This window comes from Gallus gallus, chromosome 34 (assembly GCF_016699485.2).
Source record: "Gallus gallus isolate bGalGal1 chromosome 34, bGalGal1.mat.broiler.GRCg7b, whole genome shotgun sequence".
NCBI classification, from domain to species: Eukaryota; Metazoa; Chordata; class Aves; order Galliformes; family Phasianidae; genus Gallus; species Gallus gallus.
In genome coordinates, this window is record NC_052565.1 from 2,794,350 (window position 1) to 2,821,594 (window position 27,245).

The window sequence follows — 27,245 nt, forward strand, 5'->3', positions numbered from 1 at the left end:
GGCGGAGGAAGGTTCTGGAAGCCCGGCGGGTGTCGTGGCGGTTGCTGCCGCCGCTGCGGTTAGGCTTTGTGCCTTTCTGGCCTTTTCCTGTTCTCTGTTAAACGCGCCTGAAGTGATTTTGCACTGACTCTCGATGTGATGTTATGGTAAGTGGTGGGCACAGTGGCAGCCAGCACGGCTATGGGGCCAACAGATCACTCATGTGGGCCCAGACACGGCCTGCTGTGTGTCCCTCCCTCATCCTCCATCTCTCCCACCATCCGTTCCTTCACTTCTGCTCTTCTCCATCCCTCCTTCCCACGTCTCCTCGTGCGCCCTGGGTTGTCCCATGGCACCGTGGTCCCAGTGTTCTGAACAAGGTCCCTTTGGTTGCGGCTCATGTCCCCAAGCTGGGCCGTGCCCCCTGTGTCCCTTCCTGCCATAGGAATGCCCATGGCAGCTGGCTGCTGTCCCCAGGCTGTGGCATTTTGCAGACAACAGCTTTTCCCCCCTCTAATTGCAGCCCCTTATGATCTCATTTCTCAATTGTAACAGTTGGAGTAAACCTAATGGGACTGGAGTGAACCTAGTGAGGTTCAATAAGGCCAAGTGCAGGGTGCTGCACTGGGGCCAGGGCAGTCCCTGGTATTTATATAAACTGGAGGAAGATCTCAAGAGCAGCCCTGTTGGAGAAGGATTTGGGAGTCCTGGGGGACATGAGCCAACAGTGTGTGCCTGCAGCCCGGAAGGCCAACTGTGCTCTGGGCTGCATTAAAAAAAAGGGATGGCCAGCAGGGAGAGGGAGGTGACTGTGCCCCTCTGCTCAGCTCTTGTGAGGCCCCATCTGCAGTACTGCATCCAGGCCTGGGACCCCCAGCACAGGAAGGATGAGGAGATCTTAGAGGATCCAGAGGAGGGCTATTAAGATGCTCAGAGGGCTGGAACACCTCTCCTATGAGGAAAGGTTGAGGAAACTGGGCTTGTTTAGCTTGGAGAAGAGAAAGCTTTGGGGAGACCTCGTGGTGGCCTTCCAGTACTTGAAGGGAGCGTATAAACAGGAGGGGGAATGGCTGTTTATGATATATAAACAGCCATTTATACAGCTGTTTATATATATATATAGCCAGTCAGTGCTGGCTACAGAAGACAAAGGGTGATAGTTCCAAAAAGTCACCTCCTCCACGTAACATCTTTGCTGCTTCATTCTGAGCGTCATCACTGAGCAGTGCCTAATAGAACTTCTTCCCTGGTCAGATGGCTGCCTTAGTTTGAGCCCTGATGGCAGTGACGTGATGACGGCAGGCTTGGTATTGCTGTTCTCTGCTCACCAGGGTACGCTTTGGAAGAAAGCGGTTTATTGGGGGTCTTTTGTTTCTTGTTTGTTGTTATTTAATTTCTATGAAATGTATGTATGCCATATATATGTACATGTTTTGAATATTATCATTTGTAGTGCTGAGAATTTTTTTTAGAAAAGAGTTATACTCAATTAAGGAGGTGTAATAAAGATGTTAAAGATCCCTCTCTCCCAGTTAGTGTATAGGCAGCTGGTGTGACTGCCTCTGTCCTTAGCAGCTTGCTCAAAGGAACCCCACAAACCATTTCAGTAGTGGGCTGCTGAGGGAAGTGGTCAGAACAGGAGCACTCTGTCCTCTTGCAGAGTACCGGGGTGCTTTTACAGCTGACTGATGGCTGCTTTGTTTGCGGCCATAGCTCCTGAGAAGTGTAGCAGTGCTAAGAGCTGAGAAGAAACAGGAGAATGTTGTACCCCCTGGAGGATCCTGAGAAATCAGTGACCTCGGGCAGGTGCTGGAGAGGAGTTGCAGGGTGGTATCATGGCAGCTGAGCACTATTTCTGGTAGCACAATGGACTGTGCCTCTGCTAAAGCGACTGCTATCCCAGAGTGAGCAGTGACAGCAGGCGTACGAGGTTTACTGCACTGTCTTCATACCGTCTGCCTCCACTTTCAGATTCTCGGTCCAGCCTACAAAGCAAACACCCACTTGTAGAAGCTGAGGCGGCGCTCGGAACCGCAGGGCTGCTCCGCGGCGTGGGAGCACTGCGAGTTACAGCCAGCCTTCCGCATGGCCGCCTCTTCCGCGCGGCGCAGGGTCATGACGTCACAACGGGGACGGCTTCCCGCGCGTGCAGTGAGTGAGGGCGCGCTGTTGCCATGGCAACACAGCCTACGCGCACGGCCTGAAGCGTGAGTGGGCCTCGAGGGGCAGTGGGGGGCGAAGAAGCTTCAGGGGTCAGTTGAGCCTGAGGAGACCTCCCTCAGGGGTCTCCTGGGGAGGTGCGGGAGGGGCTGGGGGGAGGGCAGAGCTCTGCAGATGGTGGCAGTGGGTGGGGCTGTGGGGTGGGAAATCCGCAGGGAGATGCAGTGAAACAGTGGCATCTGGGCAGAGCACGGAGATAAGGGAAAAGCATCTGGGGAGCACAGTGAGATCGAAACTGAAAGCAAAGAAAGGAGGAGGGAAAAGAAAGGAGAATCTCCATCCCCTGTTGGACACAAGGGGGAACACAGTGACCAAGAATCAGGATAAGGCTGAGGTGCTCAGTGCTTTCTTTGCCTCCGTCTTTACTAGTAAGACTAGTTGTTCCCTGGGCACGCAGCCCCCTGCGCTGGTAGATAGGGATGGGGAACAGAATAAGCCCTGCGTGATCCATGATGAGATGGTTTTGGACTTGCTCCAAAAGCTGGACGCTCACAAGTCCATGGGGCCGGATGGATTGCACCCTGGAGTGCTGAGGGCGTTGGTGGATGTGGCTGCCAAGCCACTCTCCATCATCCTTCGGCAGTCCTGGCTAAGCGGGGATGTCCCAGCAGACTGGAGCCTGCAAATGTGACAGCCGTCTTCCAAAAGGGCTGGAAAGATGATCCTGGTAGCTACAGACCTGTCAGTCTCACCTCGGTGCCAGGGAAGGTTATGGAACGGATAATCTCGGGAGCCGTCACGGATCAATTAAAGGTCAACCAGGGGATCAGGCCCAGTCAGCATGGGTTTATGAATGCTAGATCCTGTTTGACAAGCCTGATTTTGTTCTGTGACAAGGTGACCCGCTTAGCGGATGAAAGTAGGGCTGTCGATGTGGTCTACCTGGACTTCAGTAAAGTCTTTGACACTATCCCCCACAGCAACCTCGTGGAGGAGCTGGCTGCCCACGGTTTGGATGGGCGTACGCTCCGCTGGGTGAAACACTGGATGGCCGGGCCCAAAGGGTTGTGGTCAGTGGAGTTATATCCAGCTGGCAGCCAGTCACGAGTGGTGTCCCCAGGGCTCGGTACTGGGGCCACTCCTATTTGACATCTTTGTTAATGGTTAATACTCTGATTGAAGGCTACAGGCTCTTCAGAAGGGATAGGCAGGGTAGGAAGGGAGGGAGAGTTGCCCTCTATGTTAGGGAGTGGATCGATTGTGAAGAGCTGTGTCCGAGTTTACAGCCATGACCAGGTTGAGAGCTTATGAGCTCTGAAAAAATCATGAAAATTATGGTTTGGTCCAGTAAAGAGCATCTAGTGGTTGGGGTCTGCTACAGGCTGCCTGATCAGGAGGAGCCTGTTGATGAGGCCTTCTTGCTTCAACGGCGGGAGGTGTCGCACTTGTGGGCTCTTGTCTTGATAGGGGGTTTCAACCACCCAGATATCTGGTGGGACAGCGGCATGGCGGGTGGCAGACAATCCAGGAGAGTCCTGGAGTCTCCTAGAGGATAACTTCCTGGTCCAGGGATTAGACGGACAGAGCCGAGGTGAAGCCCTACTGGACCTGGTGCTCACCAGAGGAGAGCATTAAAGAGGTTAAGATTGGAGACAGCCTGGGCTGCAGTGAGCATGCCTTGGTGGGGTTTGTGATCTGGAGGAATGCAGGCCTGGCAAAAAGCAGAGCCAGGACCCTGTGCTTCAGGGCTGCCAAAGGGCTGCTTAAAGAACTGCTGGGTAGGATCTGCTGGGAAAGGTTCCTTGAGGGCATGGGCACAGAACAGAGCTGGCAGCTCTTTAGGGACAGCCTTCTGAGAGCTCAAGAGCTCTCAATCCCCCCAGCAGAAGAAATTGAGCAGAGGAGGCGGGCAACCGGCATGGCTGAGGAAGGAAAAAAGGGAAATGTCCAGGAAGGGGAAGCAGGCTACCAGGAAGGTTGTGTAGCCTGGGAAGTGGGGAGGGATGTGAAAATAACCAGAAGGAGCTCTTCAGGTACATAAGCAGGAGGAGACAGATCAAGGAGAGTGTTCCCCCTCTGATAAATGAGGATGGAGAGCTGGCTTCCTCAGAAGGAAAAAGCTGAGGTACTCACTAAGTGCTTTGCCTCGGTCTTCACTGGTGGTCAGGCTCCTCCCCCTGTTTGCCAGGACCCTGAAGCCCTAGGTGTGGGTGAGAGGAGCAGGTTCCGTCCCACTGTAACAGTGGAACAAGTCCGAGACCTCCTCTTGAAACTGAAAGTATATAATAAGTCCATGGGGCTGGATGATATCCATCCTAGGGTTCAGAGAGAGACGGCTAATGTCTCACTGAGCCGCTCTCCATCATATTTGAAAAATCACAGCTGTCTGGTGAAGTCTCCAGTGACTGGAAAAAGGGAAACGTTACTCCCATTTTTAAGAAAGGGAGAAAGGAGGATCTGTGGAAATACAGACCGGTGTGCCTCACCTCTGTGCCTGGGAAGATCATGGAGCCGATCCTCCTAGAAGCTATGTTAAGGCACGTATGAGACAAAGAGGTGATTTGAGACAGCCAGCATGGCTTCAGCAAGGGCAGATTGTGTCTGACCGATCAGTGCCTTCTATGATGGAGTGACGGCATCGGTGGACAGGGGAAGGGTGATGCATGTCATCTACCTGGACTTCTGCAAAGCCTTTGACATGGTCCTTCACCACATCCTGCTCTCTAAATTGGAGAGGTGTGGATTTGAAGGATGGACTGTTTGGTGGATTAAGAATTGGTTGGCGGGTCGCAGCCAAAGGGTTGTGATCAACGGGTCTGTGTCATGGTGGAGGCCAATCACGAGCGGTGTCCCTCAGGAGTCGGTCTTGGGACCGGTGCTCTTCAACATCTCCATCAGTGACAGACGATGGCATCGAGTGCACCCTCAGCAAGTTTGCAGATGACACCAGCTGGGCGGTGCAGGCGATACATAGGAGAGAAGGGAAGCCATCCAGAGGGACCTAGACAGGCTGGAGAGGTGAATCCATGTGAACCTAATGAGGTTCAACAAGGCCAAGGTGTTGCACGTGGGCCGGGGCAGTCCCAGGTATTATACAGACTGGGCAAAGACCCCCTTGAGAGCAGCCCTGTTGGAGAAGTACTTGGGGGTCCTGGTGGACAAGAAGCCAGACGTGAGCCAGCAGTGTACGCTTGCAAATTGGAAAGTCAGCTGTGTTCTGGGCTGCATTAAAAGAGGGGTGGCCAGCAGGGAGAGGGAGGTGACTGTGCCCCTCTACTCAGCTCTTGTGAGGCCCCATCTAGAGTACTGCATCCAGGCCTGGGACCCCCAGCACAGGAAGGATGAGGAGGTCTTAGAGGATCCAGAGGAGGGCCATTAAGATGCTCAGAGGGCTGGAACACCTCTCCTATGAGGAAAGGTTGAGGAAACTGGGCTTGTTTAGCTTGGAGAAGAGAAAGCTCTGGGGAGACCTCATGGTGGCCTTCCAGTACTTGAAGGGAGCGTATAAACAGGAGGGGGAATGGCTGTTTATGATATATAAACAGCCATTTATACAGCTGTTTATATATATAGCCAGTCAGTGCTGGCTACAGAAGACAAAGGGTGATAGTTCCAAAAAGTCACCTCCTCCACGTAACATCTTTGCTGCTTCATTCTGAGCGTCATCACTGAGCAGTGCCTAATAGAACTTCTTCCCTGGTCAGATGGCTGCCTTAGTTTGAGCCCTGATGGCAGTGACGTGATGACGGCAGGCTTGGTATTGCTGTTCTCTGCTCACCAGGGTACGCTTTGGAAGAAAGCAGTTTATTGGGGGTCTTTTGTTTCTTGTTTGTTGTTATTTAATTTCTATGAAATGTATGTATGCCATATATATGTACATGTTTTGAATATTATCATTTGTAGTGCTGAGAATTTTTTTTAGAAAAGAGTTATACTCAATTAAGGAGGTGTAATAAAGATGTTAAAGATCCCTCTCTCCCAGTTAGTGTATAGGCAGCTGGTGTGACTGCCTCTGTCCTTAGCAGCTTGCTCAAAGGAACCCCACAAACCATTTCAGTAGCGGGCTGCTGAGGGAAGTGGTCAGAACAGGAGCACTCTGTCCTCTTGCAGAGTACCGGGGTGCTTTTACAGCTGACTGATGGCTGCTTTGTTTGCGGCCATAGCTCCTGAGAAGTGTAGCAGTGCTAAGAGCTGAGAAGAAACAGGAGAATGTTGTACCCCCTGGAGGATCCTGAGAAATCAGTGACCTCGGGCAGGTGCTGGAGAGGAGTTGCAGGGTGGTATCATGGCAGCTGAGCACTATTTCTGGTAGCACAATGGACTGTGCCTCTGCTAAAGCGACTGCTATCCCAGAGTGAGCAGTGACAGCAGGCGTACGAGGTTTACTGCACTGTCTTCATACCGTCTGCCTCCACTTTCAGATTCTCGGTCCAGCCTACAAAGCAAACACCCACTTGTAGAAGCTGAGGCGGCGCTCGGAACCGCAGGGCTGCTCCGCGGCGTGGGAGCACTGCGAGTTACAGCCAGCCTTCCGCATGGCCGCCTCTTCCGCGCGGCGCAGGGTCATGACGTCACAACGGGGACGGCTTCCCGCGCGTGCAGTGAGTGAGGGCGCGCTGTTGCCATGGCAACACAGCCTACGCGCACGGCCTGAAGCGTGAGTGGGCCTCGAGGGGCAGTGGGGGGCGAAGAAGCTTCAGGGGTCAGTTGAGCCTGAGGAGACCTCCCTCAGGGGTCTCCTGGGGAGGTGCGGGAGGGGCTGGGGGGAGGGCAGAGCTCTGCAGATGGTGGCAGTGGGTGGGGCTGTGGGGTGGGAAATCCGCAGGGAGATGCAGTGAAACAGTGGCATCTGGGCAGAGCACGGAGATAAGGGAAAAGCATCTGGGGAGCACAGTGAGATCGAAACTGAAAGCAAAGAAAGGAGGAGGGAAAAGAAAGGAGAATCTCCATCCCCTGTTGGACACAAGGGGGAACACAGTGACCAAGAATCAGGATAAGGCTGAGGTGCTCAGTGCTTTCTTTGCCTCCGTCTTTACTAGTAAGACTAGTTGTTCCCTGGGCACGCAGCCCCCTGCGCTGGTAGATAGGGATGGGGAACAGAATAAGCCCTGCGTGATCCATGATGAGATGGTTTTGGACTTGCTCCAAAAGCTGGACGCTCACAAGTCCATGGGGCCGGATGGATTGCACCCTGGAGTGCTGAGGGCGTTGGTGGATGTGGCTGCCAAGCCACTCTCCATCATCCTTCGGCAGTCCTGGCTAAGCGGGGATGTCCCAGCAGACTGGAGCCTGCAAATGTGACAGCCGTCTTCCAAAAGGGCTGGAAAGATGATCCTGGTAGCTACAGACCTGTCAGTCTCACCTCGGTGCCAGGGAAGGTTATGGAACGGATAATCTCGGGAGCCGTCACGGATCAATTAAAGGTCAACCAGGGGATCAGGCCCAGTCAGCATGGGTTTATGAATGCTAGATCCTGTTTGACAAGCCTGATTTTGTTCTGTGACAAGGTGACCCGCTTAGCGGATGAAAGTAGGGCTGTCGATGTGGTCTACCTGGACTTCAGTAAAGTCTTTGACACTATCCCCCACAGCAACCTCGTGGAGGAGCTGGCTGCCCACGGTTTGGATGGGCGTACGCTCCGCTGGGTGAAACACTGGATGGCCGGGCCCAAAGGGTTGTGGTCAGTGGAGTTATATCCAGCTGGCAGCCAGTCACGAGTGGTGTCCCCAGGGCTCGGTACTGGGGCCACTCCTATTTGACATCTTTGTTAATGGTTAATACTCTGATTGAAGGCTACAGGCTCTTCAGAAGGGATAGGCAGGGTAGGAAGGGAGGGAGAGTTGCCCTCTATGTTAGGGAGTGGATCGATTGTGAAGAGCTGTGTCCGAGTTTACAGCCATGACCAGGTTGAGAGCTTATGAGCTCTGAAAAAATCATGAAAATTATGGTTTGGTCCAGTAAAGAGCATCTAGTGGTTGGGGTCTGCTACAGGCTGCCTGATCAGGAGGAGCCTGTTGATGAGGCCTTCTTGCTTCAACGGCGGGAGGTGTCGCACTTGTGGGCTCTTGTCTTGATAGGGGGTTTCAACCACCCAGATATCTGGTGGGACAGCGGCATGGCGGGTGGCAGACAATCCAGGAGAGTCCTGGAGTCTCCTAGAGGATAACTTCCTGGTCCAGGGATTAGACGGACAGAGCCGAGGTGAAGCCCTACTGGACCTGGTGCTCACCAGAGGAGAGCATTAAAGAGGTTAAGATTGGAGACAGCCTGGGCTGCAGTGAGCATGCCTTGGTGGGGTTTGTGATCTGGAGGAATGCAGGCCTGGCAAAAAGCAGAGCCAGGACCCTGTGCTTCAGGGCTGCCAAAGGGCTGCTTAAAGAACTGCTGGGTAGGATCTGCTGGGAAAGGTTCCTTGAGGGCATGGGCACAGAACAGAGCTGGCAGCTCTTTAGGGACAGCCTTCTGAGAGCTCAAGAGCTCTCAATCCCCCCAGCAGAAGAAATTGAGCAGAGGAGGCGGGCAACCGGCATGGCTGAGGAAGGAAAAAAGGGAAATGTCCAGGAAGGGGAAGCAGGCTACCAGGAAGGTTGTGTAGCCTGGGAAGTGGGGAGGGATGTGAAAATAACCAGAAGGAGCTCTTCAGGTACATAAGCAGGAGGAGACAGATCAAGGAGAGTGTTCCCCCTCTGATAAATGAGGATGGAGAGCTGGCTTCCTCAGAAGGAAAAAGCTGAGGTACTCACTAAGTGCTTTGCCTCGGTCTTCACTGGTGGTCAGGCTCCTCCCCCTGTTTGCCAGGACCCTGAAGCCCTAGGTGTGGGTGAGAGGAGCAGGTTCCGTCCCACTGTAACAGTGGAACAAGTCCGAGACCTCCTCTTGAAACTGAAAGTATATAATAAGTCCATGGGGCTGGATGATATCCATCCTAGGGTTCAGAGAGAGACGGCTAATGTCTCACTGAGCCGCTCTCCATCATATTTGAAAAATCACAGCTGTCTGGTGAAGTCTCCAGTGACTGGAAAAAGGGAAACGTTACTCCCATTTTTAAGAAAGGGAGAAAGGAGGATCTGTGGAAATACAGACCGGTGTGCCTCACCTCTGTGCCTGGGAAGATCATGGAGCCGATCCTCCTAGAAGCTATGTTAAGGCACGTATGAGACAAAGAGGTGATTTGAGACAGCCAGCATGGCTTCAGCAAGGGCAGATTGTGTCTGACCGATCAGTGCCTTCTATGATGGAGTGACGGCATCGGTGGACAGGGGAAGGGTGATGCATGTCATCTACCTGGACTTCTGCAAAGCCTTTGACATGGTCCTTCACCACATCCTGCTCTCTAAATTGGAGAGGTGTGGATTTGAAGGATGGACTGTTTGGTGGATTAAGAATTGGTTGGCGGGTCGCAGCCAAAGGGTTGTGATCAACGGGTCTGTGTCATGGTGGAGGCCAATCACGAGCGGTGTCCCTCAGGAGTCGGTCTTGGGACCGGTGCTCTTCAACATCTCCATCAGTGACAGACGATGGCATCGAGTGCACCCTCAGCAAGTTTGCAGATGACACCAGCTGGGCGGTGCAGGCGATACATAGGAGAGAAGGGAAGCCATCCAGAGGGACCTAGACAGGCTGGAGAGGTGAATCCATGTGAACCTAATGAGGTTCAACAAGGCCAAGGTGTTGCACGTGGGCCGGGGCAGTCCCAGGTATTATACAGACTGGGCAAAGACCCCCTTGAGAGCAGCCCTGTTGGAGAAGTACTTGGGGGTCCTGGTGGACAAGAAGCCAGACGTGAGCCAGCAGTGTACGCTTGCAAATTGGAAAGTCAGCTGTGTTCTGGGCTGCATTAAAAGAGGGGTGGCCAGCAGGGAGAGGGAGGTGACTGTGCCCCTCTACTCAGCTCTTGTGAGGCCCCATCTAGAGTACTGCATCCAGGCCTGGGACCCCCAGCACAGGAAGGATGAGGAGGTCTTAGAGGATCCAGAGGAGGGCCATTAAGATGCTCAGAGGGCTGGAACACCTCTCCTATGAGGAAAGGTTGAGGAAACTGGGCTTGTTTAGCTTGGAGAAGAGAAAGCTCTGGGGAGACCTCATGGTGGCCTTCCAGTACTTGAAGGGAGCGTATAAACAGGAGGGGGAATGGCTGTTTATGATATATAAACAGCCATTTATACAGCTGTTTATATATATAGCCAGTCAGTGCTGGCTACAGAAGACAAAGGGTGATAGTTCCAAAAAGTCACCTCCTCCACGTAACATCTTTGCTGCTTCATTCTGAGCGTCATCACTGAGCAGTGCCTAATAGAACTTCTTCCCTGGTCAGATGGCTGCCTTAGTTTGAGCCCTGATGGCAGTGACGTGATGACGGCAGGCTTGGTATTGCTGTTCTCTGCTCACCAGGGTACGCTTTGGAAGAAAGCAGTTTATTGGGGGTCTTTTGTTTCTTGTTTGTTGTTATTTAATTTCTATGAAATGTATGTATGCCATATATATGTACATGTTTTGAATATTATCATTTGTAGTGCTGAGAATTTTTTTTAGAAAAGAGTTATACTCAATTAAGGAGGTGTAATAAAGATGTTAAAGATCCCTCTCTCCCAGTTAGTGTATAGGCAGCTGGTGTGACTGCCTCTGTCCTTAGCAGCTTGCTCAAAGGAACCCCACAAACCATTTCAGTAGCGGGCTGCTGAGGGAAGTGGTCAGAACAGGAGCACTCTGTCCTCTTGCAGAGTACCGGGGTGCTTTTACAGCTGACTGATGGCTGCTTTGTTTGCGGCCATAGCTCCTGAGAAGTGTAGCAGTGCTAAGAGCTGAGAAGAAACAGGAGAATGTTGTACCCCCTGGAGGATCCTGAGAAATCAGTGACCTCGGGCAGGTGCTGGAGAGGAGTTGCAGGGTGGTATCATGGCAGCTGAGCACTATTTCTGGTAGCACAATGGACTGTGCCTCTGCTAAAGCGACTGCTATCCCAGAGTGAGCAGTGACAGCAGGCGTACGAGGTTTACTGCACTGTCTTCATACCGTCTGCCTCCACTTTCAGATTCTCGGTCCAGCCTACAAAGCAAACACCCACTTGTAGAAGCTGAGGCGGCGCTCGGAACCGCAGGGCTGCTCCGCGGCGTGGGAGCACTGCGAGTTACAGCCAGCCTTCCGCATGGCCGCCTCTTCCGCGCGGCGCAGGGTCATGACGTCACAACGGGGACGGCTTCCCGCGCGTGCAGTGAGTGAGGGCGCGCTGTTGCCATGGCAACACAGCCTACGCGCACGGCCTGAAGCGTGAGTGGGCCTCGAGGGGCAGTGGGGGGCGAAGAAGCTTCAGGGGTCAGTTGAGCCTGAGGAGACCTCCCTCAGGGGTCTCCTGGGGAGGTGCGGGAGGGGCTGGGGGGAGGGCAGAGCTCTGCAGATGGTGGCAGTGGGTGGGGCTGTGGGGTGGGAAATCCGCAGGGAGATGCAGTGAAACAGTGGCATCTGGGCAGAGCACGGAGATAAGGGAAAAGCATCTGGGGAGCACAGTGAGATCGAAACTGAAAGCAAAGAAAGGAGGAGGGAAAAGAAAGGAGAATCTCCATCCCCTGTTGGACACAAGGGGGAACACAGTGACCAAGAATCAGGATAAGGCTGAGGTGCTCAGTGCTTTCTTTGCCTCCGTCTTTACTAGTAAGACTAGTTGTTCCCTGGGCACGCAGCCCCCTGCGCTGGTAGATAGGGATGGGGAACAGAATAAGCCCTGCGTGATCCATGATGAGATGGTTTTGGACTTGCTCCAAAAGCTGGACGCTCACAAGTCCATGGGGCCGGATGGATTGCACCCTGGAGTGCTGAGGGCGTTGGTGGATGTGGCTGCCAAGCCACTCTCCATCATCCTTCGGCAGTCCTGGCTAAGCGGGGATGTCCCAGCAGACTGGAGCCTGCAAATGTGACAGCCGTCTTCCAAAAGGGCTGGAAAGATGATCCTGGTAGCTACAGACCTGTCAGTCTCACCTCGGTGCCAGGGAAGGTTATGGAACGGATAATCTCGGGAGCCGTCACGGATCAATTAAAGGTCAACCAGGGGATCAGGCCCAGTCAGCATGGGTTTATGAATGCTAGATCCTGTTTGACAAGCCTGATTTTGTTCTGTGACAAGGTGACCCGCTTAGCGGATGAAAGTAGGGCTGTCGATGTGGTCTACCTGGACTTCAGTAAAGTCTTTGACACTATCCCCCACAGCAACCTCGTGGAGGAGCTGGCTGCCCACGGTTTGGATGGGCGTACGCTCCGCTGGGTGAAACACTGGATGGCCGGGCCCAAAGGGTTGTGGTCAGTGGAGTTATATCCAGCTGGCAGCCAGTCACGAGTGGTGTCCCCAGGGCTCGGTACTGGGGCCACTCCTATTTGACATCTTTGTTAATGGTTAATACTCTGATTGAAGGCTACAGGCTCTTCAGAAGGGATAGGCAGGGTAGGAAGGGAGGGAGAGTTGCCCTCTATGTTAGGGAGTGGATCGATTGTGAAGAGCTGTGTCCGAGTTTACAGCCATGACCAGGTTGAGAGCTTATGAGCTCTGAAAAAATCATGAAAATTATGGTTTGGTCCAGTAAAGAGCATCTAGTGGTTGGGGTCTGCTACAGGCTGCCTGATCAGGAGGAGCCTGTTGATGAGGCCTTCTTGCTTCAACGGCGGGAGGTGTCGCACTTGTGGGCTCTTGTCTTGATAGGGGGTTTCAACCACCCAGATATCTGGTGGGACAGCGGCATGGCGGGTGGCAGACAATCCAGGAGAGTCCTGGAGTCTCCTAGAGGATAACTTCCTGGTCCAGGGATTAGACGGACAGAGCCGAGGTGAAGCCCTACTGGACCTGGTGCTCACCAGAGGAGAGCATTAAAGAGGTTAAGATTGGAGACAGCCTGGGCTGCAGTGAGCATGCCTTGGTGGGGTTTGTGATCTGGAGGAATGCAGGCCTGGCAAAAAGCAGAGCCAGGACCCTGTGCTTCAGGGCTGCCAAAGGGCTGCTTAAAGAACTGCTGGGTAGGATCTGCTGGGAAAGGTTCCTTGAGGGCATGGGCACAGAACAGAGCTGGCAGCTCTTTAGGGACAGCCTTCTGAGAGCTCAAGAGCTCTCAATCCCCCCAGCAGAAGAAATTGAGCAGAGGAGGCGGGCAACCGGCATGGCTGAGGAAGGAAAAAAGGGAAATGTCCAGGAAGGGGAAGCAGGCTACCAGGAAGGTTGTGTAGCCTGGGAAGTGGGGAGGGATGTGAAAATAACCAGAAGGAGCTCTTCAGGTACATAAGCAGGAGGAGACAGATCAAGGAGAGTGTTCCCCCTCTGATAAATGAGGATGGAGAGCTGGCTTCCTCAGAAGGAAAAAGCTGAGGTACTCACTAAGTGCTTTGCCTCGGTCTTCACTGGTGGTCAGGCTCCTCCCCCTGTTTGCCAGGACCCTGAAGCCCTAGGTGTGGGTGAGAGGAGCAGGTTCCGTCCCACTGTAACAGTGGAACAAGTCCGAGACCTCCTCTTGAAACTGAAAGTATATAATAAGTCCATGGGGCTGGATGATATCCATCCTAGGGTTCAGAGAGAGACGGCTAATGTCTCACTGAGCCGCTCTCCATCATATTTGAAAAATCACAGCTGTCTGGTGAAGTCTCCAGTGACTGGAAAAAGGGAAACGTTACTCCCATTTTTAAGAAAGGGAGAAAGGAGGATCTGTGGAAATACAGACCGGTGTGCCTCACCTCTGTGCCTGGGAAGATCATGGAGCCGATCCTCCTAGAAGCTATGTTAAGGCACGTATGAGACAAAGAGGTGATTTGAGACAGCCAGCATGGCTTCAGCAAGGGCAGATTGTGTCTGACCGATCAGTGCCTTCTATGATGGAGTGACGGCATCGGTGGACAGGGGAAGGGTGATGCATGTCATCTACCTGGACTTCTGCAAAGCCTTTGACATGGTCCTTCACCACATCCTGCTCTCTAAATTGGAGAGGTGTGGATTTGAAGGATGGACTGTTTGGTGGATTAAGAATTGGTTGGCGGGTCGCAGCCAAAGGGTTGTGATCAACGGGTCTGTGTCATGGTGGAGGCCAATCACGAGCGGTGTCCCTCAGGAGTCGGTCTTGGGACCGGTGCTCTTCAACATCTCCATCAGTGACAGACGATGGCATCGAGTGCACCCTCAGCAAGTTTGCAGATGACACCAGCTGGGCGGTGCAGGCGATACATAGGAGAGAAGGGAAGCCATCCAGAGGGACCTAGACAGGCTGGAGAGGTGAATCCATGTGAACCTAATGAGGTTCAACAAGGCCAAGGTGTTGCACGTGGGCCGGGGCAGTCCCAGGTATTATACAGACTGGGCAAAGACCCCCTTGAGAGCAGCCCTGTTGGAGAAGTACTTGGGGGTCCTGGTGGACAAGAAGCCAGACGTGAGCCAGCAGTGTACGCTTGCAAATTGGAAAGTCAGCTGTGTTCTGGGCTGCATTAAAAGAGGGGTGGCCAGCAGGGAGAGGGAGGTGACTGTGCCCCTCTACTCAGCTCTTGTGAGGCCCCATCTAGAGTACTGCATCCAGGCCTGGGACCCCCAGCACAGGAAGGATGAGGAGGTCTTAGAGGATCCAGAGGAGGGCCATTAAGATGCTCAGAGGGCTGGAACACCTCTCCTATGAGGAAAGGTTGAGGAAACTGGGCTTGTTTAGCTTGGAGAAGAGAAAGCTCTGGGGAGACCTCATGGTGGCCTTCCAGTACTTGAAGGGAGCGTATAAACAGGAGGGGGAATGGCTGTTTATGATATATAAACAGCCATTTATACAGCTGTTTATATATATAGCCAGTCAGTGCTGGCTACAGAAGACAAAGGGTGATAGTTCCAAAAAGTCACCTCCTCCACGTAACATCTTTGCTGCTTCATTCTGAGCGTCATCACTGAGCAGTGCCTAATAGAACTTCTTCCCTGGTCAGATGGCTGCCTTAGTTTGAGCCCTGATGGCAGTGACGTGATGACGGCAGGCTTGGTATTGCTGTTCTCTGCTCACCAGGGTACGCTTTGGAAGAAAGCAGTTTATTGGGGGTCTTTTGTTTCTTGTTTGTTGTTATTTAATTTCTATGAAATGTATGTATGCCATATATATGTACATGTTTTGAATATTATCATTTGTAGTGCTGAGAATTTTTTTTAGAAAAGAGTTATACTCAATTAAGGAGGTGTAATAAAGATGTTAAAGATCCCTCTCTCCCAGTTAGTGTATAGGCAGCTGGTGTGACTGCCTCTGTCCTTAGCAGCTTGCTCAAAGGAACCCCACAAACCATTTCAGTAGCGGGCTGCTGAGGGAAGTGGTCAGAACAGGAGCACTCTGTCCTCTTGCAGAGTACCGGGGTGCTTTTACAGCTGACTGATGGCTGCTTTGTTTGCGGCCATAGCTCCTGAGAAGTGTAGCAGTGCTAAGAGCTGAGAAGAAACAGGAGAATGTTGTACCCCCTGGAGGATCCTGAGAAATCAGTGACCTCGGGCAGGTGCTGGAGAGGAGTTGCAGGGTGGTATCATGGCAGCTGAGCACTATTTCTGGTAGCACAATGGACTGTGCCTCTGCTAAAGCGACTGCTATCCCAGAGTGAGCAGTGACAGCAGGCGTACGAGGTTTACTGCACTGTCTTCATACCGTCTGCCTCCACTTTCAGATTCTCGGTCCAGCCTACAAAGCAAACACCCACTTGTAGAAGCTGAGGCGGCGCTCGGAACCGCAGGGCTGCTCCGCGGCGTGGGAGCACTGCGAGTTACAGCCAGCCTTCCGCATGGCCGCCTCTTCCGCGCGGCGCAGGGTCATGACGTCACAACGGGGACGGCTTCCCGCGCGTGCAGTGAGTGAGGGCGCGCTGTTGCCATGGCAACACAGCCTACGCGCACGGCCTGAAGCGTGAGTGGGCCTCGAGGGGCAGTGGGGGGCGAAGAAGCTTCAGGGGTCAGTTGAGCCTGAGGAGACCTCCCTCAGGGGTCTCCTGGGGAGGTGCGGGAGGGGCTGGGGGGAGGGCAGAGCTCTGCAGATGGTGGCAGTGGGTGGGGCTGTGGGGTGGGAAATCCGCAGGGAGATGCAGTGAAACAGTGGCATCTGGGCAGAGCACGGAGATAAGGGAAAAGCATCTGGGGAGCACAGTGAGATCGAAACTGAAAGCAAAGAAAGGAGGAGGGAAAAGAAAGGAGAATCTCCATCCCCTGTTGGACACAAGGGGGAACACAGTGACCAAGAATCAGGATAAGGCTGAGGTGCTCAGTGCTTTCTTTGCCTCCGTCTTTACTAGTAAGACTAGTTGTTCCCTGGGCACGCAGCCCCCTGCGCTGGTAGATAGGGATGGGGAACAGAATAAGCCCTGCGTGATCCATGATGAGATGGTTTTGGACTTGCTCCAAAAGCTGGACGCTCACAAGTCCATGGGGCCGGATGGATTGCACCCTGGAGTGCTGAGGGCGTTGGTGGGTGTGGCTGCCAAGCCACTCTCCATCATCCTTTGGCAGTCCTGGCTAAGCGGGGATGTCCCAGCAGACTGGAGCCTGCAAATGTGACAGCCGTCTTCCAGAAGGGCTGGAAAGATGATCCTGGTAGCTACAGACCTGTCAGTCTCACCTCGGTGCCAGGGAAGGTTATGGAACGGATAATCTCGGGAGCTGTCACGGATCAATTAAAGGTCAACCAGGGGATCAGGCCCAGTCAACATGGGTTTATGAATGCTAGATCCTGTTTGACAAGCCTGATTTTGTTCTGTGACAAGGTGACCCGCTTAGCGGATGAAAGTAGGGCTGTCGATGTGGTCTACCTGGACTTCAGTAAAGTCTTTGACACTATCCCCCACAGCAACCTCGTGGAGGAGCTGGCTGCCCACGGTTTGGATGGGCGTACGCTCCGCTGGGTGAAACACTGGATGGCCGGGCCCAAAGGGTTGTGGTCAATGGAGTTATATCCAGCTGGCAGCCAGTCACGAGTGGTGTCCCCAGGGCTCGGTACTGGGGCCACTCCTATTTGACATCTTTGTTAATGGTTAATACTCTGATTGAAGGCTACAGGCTCTTCAGAAGGGATAGGCGGGGTAGGAAGGGAGGGAGAGTTGCCCTCTATGTTAGGGAGTGGATCGATTGTGAAGAGCTGTGTCCGAGTTTACAGCCATGACCAGGTTGAGAGCTTATGAGCTCTGAAAAAATCATGAAAATTATGGTTTGGTCCAGTAAAGAGCATCTAGTGGTTGGGGTCTGCTACAGGCTGCCTGATCAGGAAGAGCCTGTTGATGAGGCCTTCTTGCTTCAACTGCGGGAGGTGTCGCACTTGTGGGCTCTTGTCTTGATAGGGGGTTTCAACCACCCAGATATCTGGTGGGACAGCGGCATGGCGGGTGGCAGACAATCCAGGAGAGTCCTGGAGTCTCCTAGAGGATAACTTCCTGGTCCAGGGATTAGACGGACAGAGCCGAGGTGAAGCCCTACTGGACCTGGTGCTCACCAGAGGAGAGCATTAAAGAGGTTAAGATTGGAGACAGCCTGGGCTGCAGTGAGCATGCCTTGGTGGGGTTTGTGATCTGGAGGAATGCAGGCCTGGCAAAAAGCAGAGCCAGGACCCTGTGCTTCAGGGCTGCCAAAGGGCTGCTTAAAGAACTGCTGGGTAGGATCTGCTGGGAAAGGTTCCTTGAGGGCATGGGCACAGAACAGAGCTGGCAGCTCTTTAGGGACAGCCTTCTGAGAACTCAAGAGCTCTCAATCCCCCCAGCAGAAGAAATTGAGCAGAGGAGGCGGGCAACCGGCATGGCTGAGGAAGGAAAAAAGGGAAATGTCCAGGAAGGGGAAGCAGGGTTGTGTAGCCTGGGAAGTGGGGAGGGATGTGAAAATAACCAGAAGGAGCTCTTCAGGTACATAAGCAGAAGGAGACAGATCAAGGAGAGTGTTCCCCCTCTGATAAATGAGGATGGAGAGCTGGCTTCCTCAGAAGGAAAAAGCTGAGGTACTCACTAAGTGCTTTGCCTCGGTCTTCACTGGTGGTCAGGCTCCTCCCCCTGTTTGCCAGGACCCTGAAGCCCTAGGTGTGGGTGAGAGGAGCAGGTTCCGTCCCCACTGTAACAGTGGAACAAGTCCGAGACCTCCTCTTGAAACTGAAAGTATATAGTAAGTCCATGGGGCTGGATGATATCCATCCTAGGGTTCAGAGAGAGACGGCTAATGTCTCTCACTGAGCCGCTCTCCATCATATTTGAAAAATCACAGCTGTCTGGTGAAGTCTCCAGTGACTGGAAAAAGGGAAACGTTACTCCCATTTTTAAGAAAGGGAGAAAGGAGGATCTGTGGAAATACAGACCGGTGTGCCTCACCTCTGTGCCTGGGAAGATCATGGAGCCGATCCTCCTAGAAGCTATGTTAAGGCACATATGAGACAAAGAGGTGATTTGAGACAGCCAGCATGGCTTCAGCAAGGGCAGATTGTGTCTGACCGATCAGTGCCTTCTATGATGGAGTGACGGCATCGGTGGACAGGGGAAGGGTGATGCATGTCATCTACCTGGACTTGTGCAAAGCCTTTGACATGGTCCTTCACCACATCCTGCTCTCTAAATTGGAGAGGTGTGGATTTGAAGGATGGACTGTTTGGTGGATTAAGAATTGGTTGTCGGGTTGCAGCCAAAGGGTTGTGATCAATGGGTCTGTGTCAGGGTGGAGGCCAATCACAAGCGGTGTCCCTCAGGAGTCGGTCTTGGGACCGGTGCTCTTCAACATCTCCATCAGTGACAGACGATGGCATCGAGTGCACCCTCAGCAAGTTTGCAGATGACACCAGCTGGGCGGTGCAGGCGATACATAGGAGAGAAGGGAAGCCATCCAGAGGGACCTAGACAGGCTGGAGAGGTGAATCCATGTGAACCTAATGAGGTTCAACAAGGCCAAGGTGTTGCACGTGGGCCGGGGCAGTCCCAGGTATTATACAGACTGGGCAAAGACCCCCTTGAGAGCAGCCCTGTTGGAGAAGTACTTGGGGGTCCTGGTGGACAAGAAGCCAGATGTGAGCCAGCAGTGTACGCTTGCAAATTGGAAAGTCAGCTGTGTTCTGGGCTGCATTAAAAGAGGGGTGGCCAGCAGGGAGAGGGAGGTGATTGTGCCCCTCTGCTCAGCTCTTGTGAGGCCCCATCTGCAGTACTGCATCCAGGCCTGTGGCCCTCAGTACAGGCAAGACACAGAGCTCTTGGAGCGGGTCCAGAGGAAAGCCATTAAGATACTCAGAGGGCTGGAGCACCTCTCCTATGAAGGAAGGTTGAGGTAGCTGGGCTTATTTAGCTTGGAGAAGAGAAAGCTCTGGGGAGACCTCATGGTGGCCTTCCAATGCATGAAGGGAGAGTATAAACAGGAGGGGGGACTGCTGTTTACGAGGGTGGATAGTGATGGAAAAGGGGGAATGGTTTTAAACTGAGACAGGGGAGGTTTAGGATAGATATTAGGAGGAAGTTTTTCACGCAGAGGGTAGTGATGAACTGGAACAGGTTGCCCAAGGAGGCTGTGGATGCCTCATCCCTGGAGGCATTCAAAGCCAGGCTGGATGTGGCTCTGGGCAGCCTGGTCTGGTGGTTGTCGACCCTGCCCGTGGCGTGGGGGTTGAAACCAGATGATCATTGTGGTCCTTTTCAACCTAGGCTATTCTATGATTCTATGATTCTATGATACTATGATCTTGACAAGGGGATTGAGCTCACGCTCAATGTGTTTGGAGATGACAGCAAGTTGGGAGTGAGTGCTGATCAGCCGGAGGGGAGAAAGGCACTACGGAGGGATCTGGATAGGCTGGATTGATGGGCCAAGGTAAACTGTATGAGTTTCAACAGGGCCAAGTGTTGGGTCCTGCATTTTCTTCACAAAAAGCCCAGGCAACCCTACAGGCTTGGGGAGGAGTGGCTGGAAAGCTGCCTGATGGAAAGGGACCTTGGTGTGTACTTGGGCAGTCGGCTTAATATGAGCCAGCAGTGTGCCCAGGTGGCCAAGGCGGCCAATGACATCCTGGCTTGGATCAGGAATGGTGATGATGGCAAGCTGACCACCTTCTTTTTTTTCTATTCATGAAGTCCCACTCAAAGAAATCAAAGCAGTGGGAGATCCTGAAGAAAAGGGTGTTTGGGTGTGACCTGGGAGAGCATCTTCTCCACTCCGGCCAAGATGTTAAGGAACAGCCTATTCTTGGGACCTTCATCTGTTGGCAACCTAAAGGCAACCTAGAGAGATCACATCTAGCAAGGGGCAAGTTGATACCAGTGGTTAAATGTGTAATGGGAGTTGATGGCTGAGAGGTAGACTGAGGCTAATGCTAATAAGAGGCAAGTGTCGAAGCTCAATGTCGGGGCACTGAAGACAAGTTTGCAATCTCTCAAAGTCTTCAAATAAATACTAGGTATATTTTAAAAATGATATAAATGTCCTTATTGTGTGTGAGAGAGGATTCATAACTATGGTGAGAAAAGAGTAGATGGAGAGACTAAAAGAGAGATGGCAGGACAACAGCTGAGAGGTCTAACTTTTTTTAAATGAGTGCTGAGGCAGCTGGCTTGGATGGCTTAGCTAGAAGAGTTTTTATTTTGTGTCTGTGTGCCCTGTGTGTCCATCTAACACTGCTTAAAGCAGACTGTGTGAGCCAGTCCCACGTTAGCCTGAGAACAAAGGAAGCCTTTTGTCCAAAGAGAGTGTACTGCATCAGTTTCATAGCTCTTCTGGACATGAGATTGAACACCACCATTCTTGTGGGAGCTGTGCTGGGACTTGCAGTGTGTCTGGCTTCCCCAGAATTACTTTCTCCAGGCTGATTCGTAGGTCCTGGCTTTTCTTTAAAGCAAAGAACACATCTCTGTCTAGTCTCTGCACCAGATCCTGCAGTGACATCTCTGACAGCTTTCTGTTCTAAGGGAGAACCAAGCAGTAGCCTGGCTGGGCTTAGTGGATGGGATGTGAGAAGAGCACAGCCTGGACCAGGACTTGAATAACAAGCTCAGCTAAGCGCTGGCACTTGTTCTGTAGTTCCCCAGGTCCTCCAGAGCTGCACTGGATTCACTGAGCAGCATGGCGTGGTGTGGGGGATGTACCACCTGTCCAGCATTGCGTCCAGCATCCCAAAACTACCGTGAGAGTGCTGTGACTGACACAGCTGTCAGTAGGGATGGAAAGGGGCATGTGCCATGTTCTGGGCATTCAGAGGCCTGCGCTGTGGGGCAGCTCTGTGCAGGCAGTGCACACTCAGCAGTGGTGGGCCAGGATTGTTGCTGTTTGATGGTGCACAGTAGACTTGCTGGTGCAGGAAGTTCTCCTTCAGGATGGAGCGTTGGAAGGCTGTGGGACTGCAGTGTCAGTGCTGTCAGTTCTCATTCCAGTTTCCACTTGTTCGCAGAGCCCTTCTGAGCAGCCCATGCTCGTCCTTGCTGCTCTGGGCTCCTGGCATGTGATTGTAGACTAGGCAGTCAGTTGTCAGCGTAACTGGAAATGCCTTAGCAAAAAGAAAAGGTCTCCTTTTGGAAAGATCTCGTCTAGCGTGGCTCATCTAGTGCTGGTGACTATTTATTTTTTCCTGTCAATCAGGAACCCCTTCCTTTTTTTGACTTTATTTTGCATTGCTTTTTACTTGTTTTCCTCTTTTTCAATCCCCTCTACCCATTTTTGTGTCCTTCTCTCCAGCCATGAATTTGACTCCGAGCAGATTCTTGACCTAACTTGACCTAACTGCTCCCTCTGCAGAATGTACTTCAGGGAGCTCCTGAACCCTCTGCTGACCGACCAACTGTATGAGAAGTTCTCAGTAAGCACAAGGCGATGTCTTTCATTTCCCTCTTCCCTGGGCCTCTTGGCATGGCCTGTCACGTACATATACATCTGCGCACCTTTTTTGGTCTTCATTCTGTTTACGTTGGGGTTTTTATAGAGATCCAAAGGGTGTATCTGTAAATCAAGCAGGTCATGCTTCCTGCACACCAGATACCCACCTGGTGTTATCATCCTGCCACTCGAATGGTGGGAGACGGGTGCAGCAGTGCCCCAGATCTGAGGTCCTCTTTCTGTTGCTCCATGAGGTTTACTCACGTGTCTTTGCCACGTCCTGCATGATATTCATGCCACATTTGGTGGTTCCAGCAGGTGGTTCTTTGGGTAAGAACAATGCCTGCAAGAATTCCTGTTTTTTTTTTTTTTTCTGCTGTTCCACCAGCTGTGCTGGTGGCATTTGGCCGATCCCCATCAACTCATTGATGCCCCAACTCATTGTTTCTGTTAAGAAGGTAGCAGTAAGCTCCCCGCTGTGTGTGCGCGATATATTTACCTCCATCTGGACCTGCAACACACCTCTTATTCTTTTGACCCAGTGTTTTGTTGCCTGTTGCAGCAGGACTTCAGCCTAAAACAACAGCCTAGCTATCAGTCACTGCAGCCAATATGATCCCTTGTGTACTGCTTTGCTGAGATGTAGTCTCTTAATGGTCCCGAAGGTCTTGTTTCCCGTGCAATGAGGCACAACAGCTGACACGTGCCAAAGCCTTACCCAAGTGGTGCGCATCTTCCCTGTCTTCTGTCTGATGGCAGTTTTACCTCATCTGCCTTTTCTTCAAATCACAGCAAAGCGAGTCTGCCTGTGTCAGAGGAAGAGCTGCCTTCATGGAGGCACAGATGTGGAATTCATCTTGAACCACACAGATGTCCTCTTCAGCTCCAAATCCAGCTCAGTCATCGGAGATGGAGCAGGTGAGCGCCTTCCTCCATTAGCTTTATCTTGACCAGGCACCTTGATCAAATCCTGACCTCCTCCAAGGTATCTGAAATATACTTTTACTATCAAGGAGACAGCAGACTTCTGGGCTTATGTGAGAATATGGTAAATGTGGCTACCAGTATCTTTCTGGGAAGCCAAGGATGCTCTGTAAGGACATACATCTGAATGTTTGGCTGCTGCTGTTAGGTCCTCTCACTGACCAGCCATACAGAATAACTTAACTCTGTCCCCTACTCCTTCTCTTCTTTCTAAAATCACTCTCATCAACGCTTCTGCGTGTTTTCCCATTTGAGCTGTCCTGCAGTGCAACACCGTGCATGGCCTGTTGATCCTTACAAGCATCTTAGAAGATAAATAGCAATTAGCAGATTTAAAGAAAGCTCTTGGTATTCATAAGCACTGATGCGGAGAAATGTAAGTCTTGCTCTTAATGTGAGATATTCTGACAGATGCTTTCCTGGTTATTTCTTCTGCACAGCCTCTATAAGTTAATCAGCAGGGCTGTCCAGCTGGATGGCAAAGACTGCACGGCCCTGCAGCTGTTGCCCAGTTCTCTGCCTGCGTTGCTGATTTGTGGCTTTAGAATCATAGAACCATAGAATGGCCTGGGTTGAAAAGGACCTCAAAGGTCATCTAGTTTCTACCCTCCTGCCATGGGCAGGGTCACCAACTACTCGACCAGGCTGCCCAGAGCCACATCCGGCCTGGCCTTGAATGCGAGCAGCGCTAAGTTCGTTCCATCTGCTTTGATAACCTGTCCTTCCAATGAAATTTGCACAGTCACTGCAGTTATTACCACCGGTGGAGTATAGATAGCTGCTTTTCCAGAATATTTGCTGCTTTCCATTTTATACAAGCGTTGCTCTTCTTTGGATAGCACAGTTCCTTGTAAGTCCTGCTTTTGTTCCCACTGGAAGGCAGTTTTTATGTCAGTAGGATGCAGGGGTTAGCTTGGCTGAACAGGAACAGCCCACAGCAGGCTGAGCTCTGCCAGGGGAAGATCAACATGCAAAGCACCTGAGCCAAATGGTTATCCACGCTTTAGAGTGGAGCATATCACCTTGGCTAGTTGTTCAGTAACTCAGGCATTCGCACTGCCTGCTTCCTCACATAAGGGGAGAGCAGAAGGGTGAGAGTATGTCACAGCGTATCAGCTAAGCTCAGGAATACTGTACTCTAGCAAGGCAGACCCTCTCAGCACGGCATCTCAACCCGTACAAGCCTTCAAGAGGGGAAAGCCTTCCCAAGCCTGCTTTAAGCCATCTCAGATTAGTCTAGTTGGAGGACAGCTGGATGTCCGTATGCCCATTTGTGCCAAACTTCACCCCGGGTACTCAGGTACAGCTGACAAACACATGAGGCTGTGCATACGTTACCCAGGAACTGTGATGTTAAAGGAATAAGTAGTAGGAATGGATCCAACCAGGATGTTGATGTGAGGGGAGGATACACTTCCCTCCCACACCTCTTACCACATGAGGATGGCCATATAAATACTTGCTCTGTAAGCATTAGCAAACAAGGACAGCTTTTAGAACAGACTCCTGGTGCTCCCCTGCACTGCTCTGCCCTGAGAGGCGTCAGAGATCCTAGCAGCTGGCACTATCAGCTACTTTGGTAGAAGTTTAAATGTTTGTCTCCAAAAACAAGCACAGGCTGTAAGCAGGCCAAGAGCAAGACACAGCTAGATTCAGTTCTCTGCGTCCACCTGGGTTGTAGCAGCTGCAGTCCTGTGCGCCATTTCCTGTTGCTGGATCCTGAGAGTGACCAAACCCAAACTTTACAAGAAGAAAAGTGTCACTACCATTACAATATTTTGCATGCAGATGAAGCTCGATTCAAGTATGGCAGTGAAGCTTTCTGACTTACCTGCCCCTGTTTTCTAAGGGTTTTGTTTGCCTGTTAAAATACAGTGATAAAATGCTCTTATAAATTATGAGTATGTCTGATGATTTGTTAACAGCAGAAGAGATGCTTTTAATGCCTTTTATGGCTATGCTTTCTCAGAAAGCAGTTCCACCTGCCAGCTAAATAAAAGCCATCCTGTAGATGCTGTGCTGTACAGCTGTGGAGCCTTTGCTCACCTGCAGTGCATCATACTTTGGATAGTTTAGAGGAATTTAACTAGCAAGACTTCAGGGCTGAACTATAAGAATGGAAACATCCTCAACTGTTTGAAAGAGACCGAGTCTCTAAGGTCTGTTTCAGCAGAAACCAGGCAGAGCTAGTAAAAAGCAACTGTTGGCAAGAACTCAGTGCAGCTCTTCCCTCACCCTGCGCCACAACTCACACCACTGACTATTTTCTCACTCCAGAAGAACTTCACCCAACGAGATGAAGAAATCACCAGCTGGCAGTTGTCATTCCTGCTTCAGCCTGGGAAATCCATCCTCTGTGGCCAAATGCAAACTGCAGCACAATTCCAGGAGGCCTCAGAAATGGAAGTCATAGTCCTGGCAGGTAAGGGTGCAAATCCAGCTTTCAAAAAACTGTTGTTCAGCAGCACAGAATTCGTGCTTTCAGTGTGCTTGTACCTCCTCCTAGCGTTCAAGCCTGCGCATAACATCTTCAGTTAGCCCCGGTCTTTCCTAAATGAGTCTCGTGTTAACTCGAAATCTGGAGCTGGCAGAGCACACCCCTCTCGTGCCTTTCCCCCACGTAGTTATTGAAAGACAGTATCTGGGCATCCCTGCAAGAAGTCTCAGAGTGTTTCTTTCTGACACTGTTACTATGGAAGTAAGAATACATTTCTGGGTTCATTTTGCTTTTGTGTCACAAGGCAGACATTTAAACTACGTAAAGGCACTGTTCCATAAACATTCCCAATGAGAGAAGGCATCCAACATCTTGCTGTAGCTACAGAGACTCTGACTCTGTAAAATCCAAAACATAAAAACATAGCACTGAAGTGCGGGCCAGTGGGGAGTTTTATCCCATCTTCTCCCTGATGCCATTTTGAAATGATATCCCTTAGTCTTCAGTATAACAAACATATCCTGTGACTGTGCATTAAGACAGTCTCCCTTGAGCATTTTAGTCATGCTTGTTTAGTGCTCATAAAACCAGCTGTGCGGGTGTTGCTTTCTTCCCCACTGTGCGGGGGTTACTGTCAGGCTACATCGGACCTCATAACTGCTTTAGAGAGAGTTTGAGCACACTTAATTAGCAGCTATTGCTAACTCCATACTTTGTCTGTTGGGAGCTCGCCAGGTGAGCATCTTGCATGCTGCTTGAAGCCTGCCTGAAAAACAGCATGAAACCATTGCCTCCTAGGATGTGAAAGTTTGACACTCACTGCTGTGTATCTGCTCATTCCTAGGTGAATCTAACCGGCTCCAACCCAAAAGACCCAGACCCAGTAGCGGTGCTCCCAAGAAGCATGAATTGCTGCACTTCTGATGGCAACCTTCCATAAGACAATAGTGATGGGGAGAAGGAGCTCATCCACTTGGACAGTCTGCTGCATATGAGCCAGCAGTGTGCCCAGGTGGCCAAGGCGGCCAGCAGCATCCTGGCTTGGATCCGTAATGATGTGGTGAGCACCACTGGAAAAGTCATCCTGCCCCTGTACTGCGCACTGGTGAGGCCTCACCTCGAGTGCTGTGTTCAGTTTTGGGCACCTCGGTACAGAAGGGAAACCGAGGTACTGGAGCAGGTCCAAAAAAGGGCTACAAGGCTGATGAAGGGCTTGTGAAGGGCCTGGGGCCCCCAGCACAAGAAAGACGCAGAGCTCTTGGACCGGGTCCAGAGGAGGGCCACTAAGATGACCACAGGGCTATCTTCTCCTCTGAAGAAAGGTTGGGGGAACTGGGCTTGTTCAGCTTGGAGAAGAGAAGGCTCCAGAGAGACCTCATGGTGGCCTTCCAATACTTGAAGGGAGCACATAAACAGAAGGGGGAATGACATGGGTTGATAGCGATAGGACAAGGAGGAACGGTTTTCAAATGAGACGGGGGAGGTTTGGGTTAGATATGAGGAGGAAGTTTTTCACTCAGAAGGGGGTGACGCACTGGAACAACTTGCCCAGGGAGGCTGTGGATGCCCCATCCCTGGAGGCATTGAAGGCCAGGCTGGATGTGGCTCTGCTGGTCTGGTCTGCTGGGCAGCCTGGTCCTCTTTTCTTGTGTGACTAGTGATAGGACTAGAGGGAATAGTTTCAAGCTGCACCAGGGAACATTCAGGCTGGACGTTAGGAAATAGTACTTCTCTGAAAGGGTGGTCAGGCACTGGAATGGGCTGTCCAGAGAGGTGGTGGAGTCGCCGAGCCTCATGGTGTTCAAAGAGCGTTTGGATGTTGTGTTGAGGGACATGGTTTAGCGAGAACCATTGGTGACGGGGAATGGTTGGACTGGATGATCCTGTGTGTCTTTTCCAACCTTAGCG

The 27,245-nt window shown here is 51.8% G+C and overlaps 1 long non-coding RNA gene across 1 annotated transcript; it reads left to right on the plus strand.

Annotated features, from left to right (window-relative positions):
• On the plus strand, window positions 1-26,680 carry LOC121108062. The gene is made up of 9 exons (XR_005842353.2): window positions 1-146; window positions 1,951-2,186; window positions 6,561-6,796; window positions 11,171-11,406; window positions 15,781-16,016; window positions 21,779-21,899; window positions 22,709-22,834; window positions 25,178-25,322; window positions 26,182-26,680. It is a non-coding gene; the product is annotated as an uncharacterized LOC121108062 (long non-coding RNA).
• Window positions 26,681-27,245: the final 565 nt, after the last annotated feature.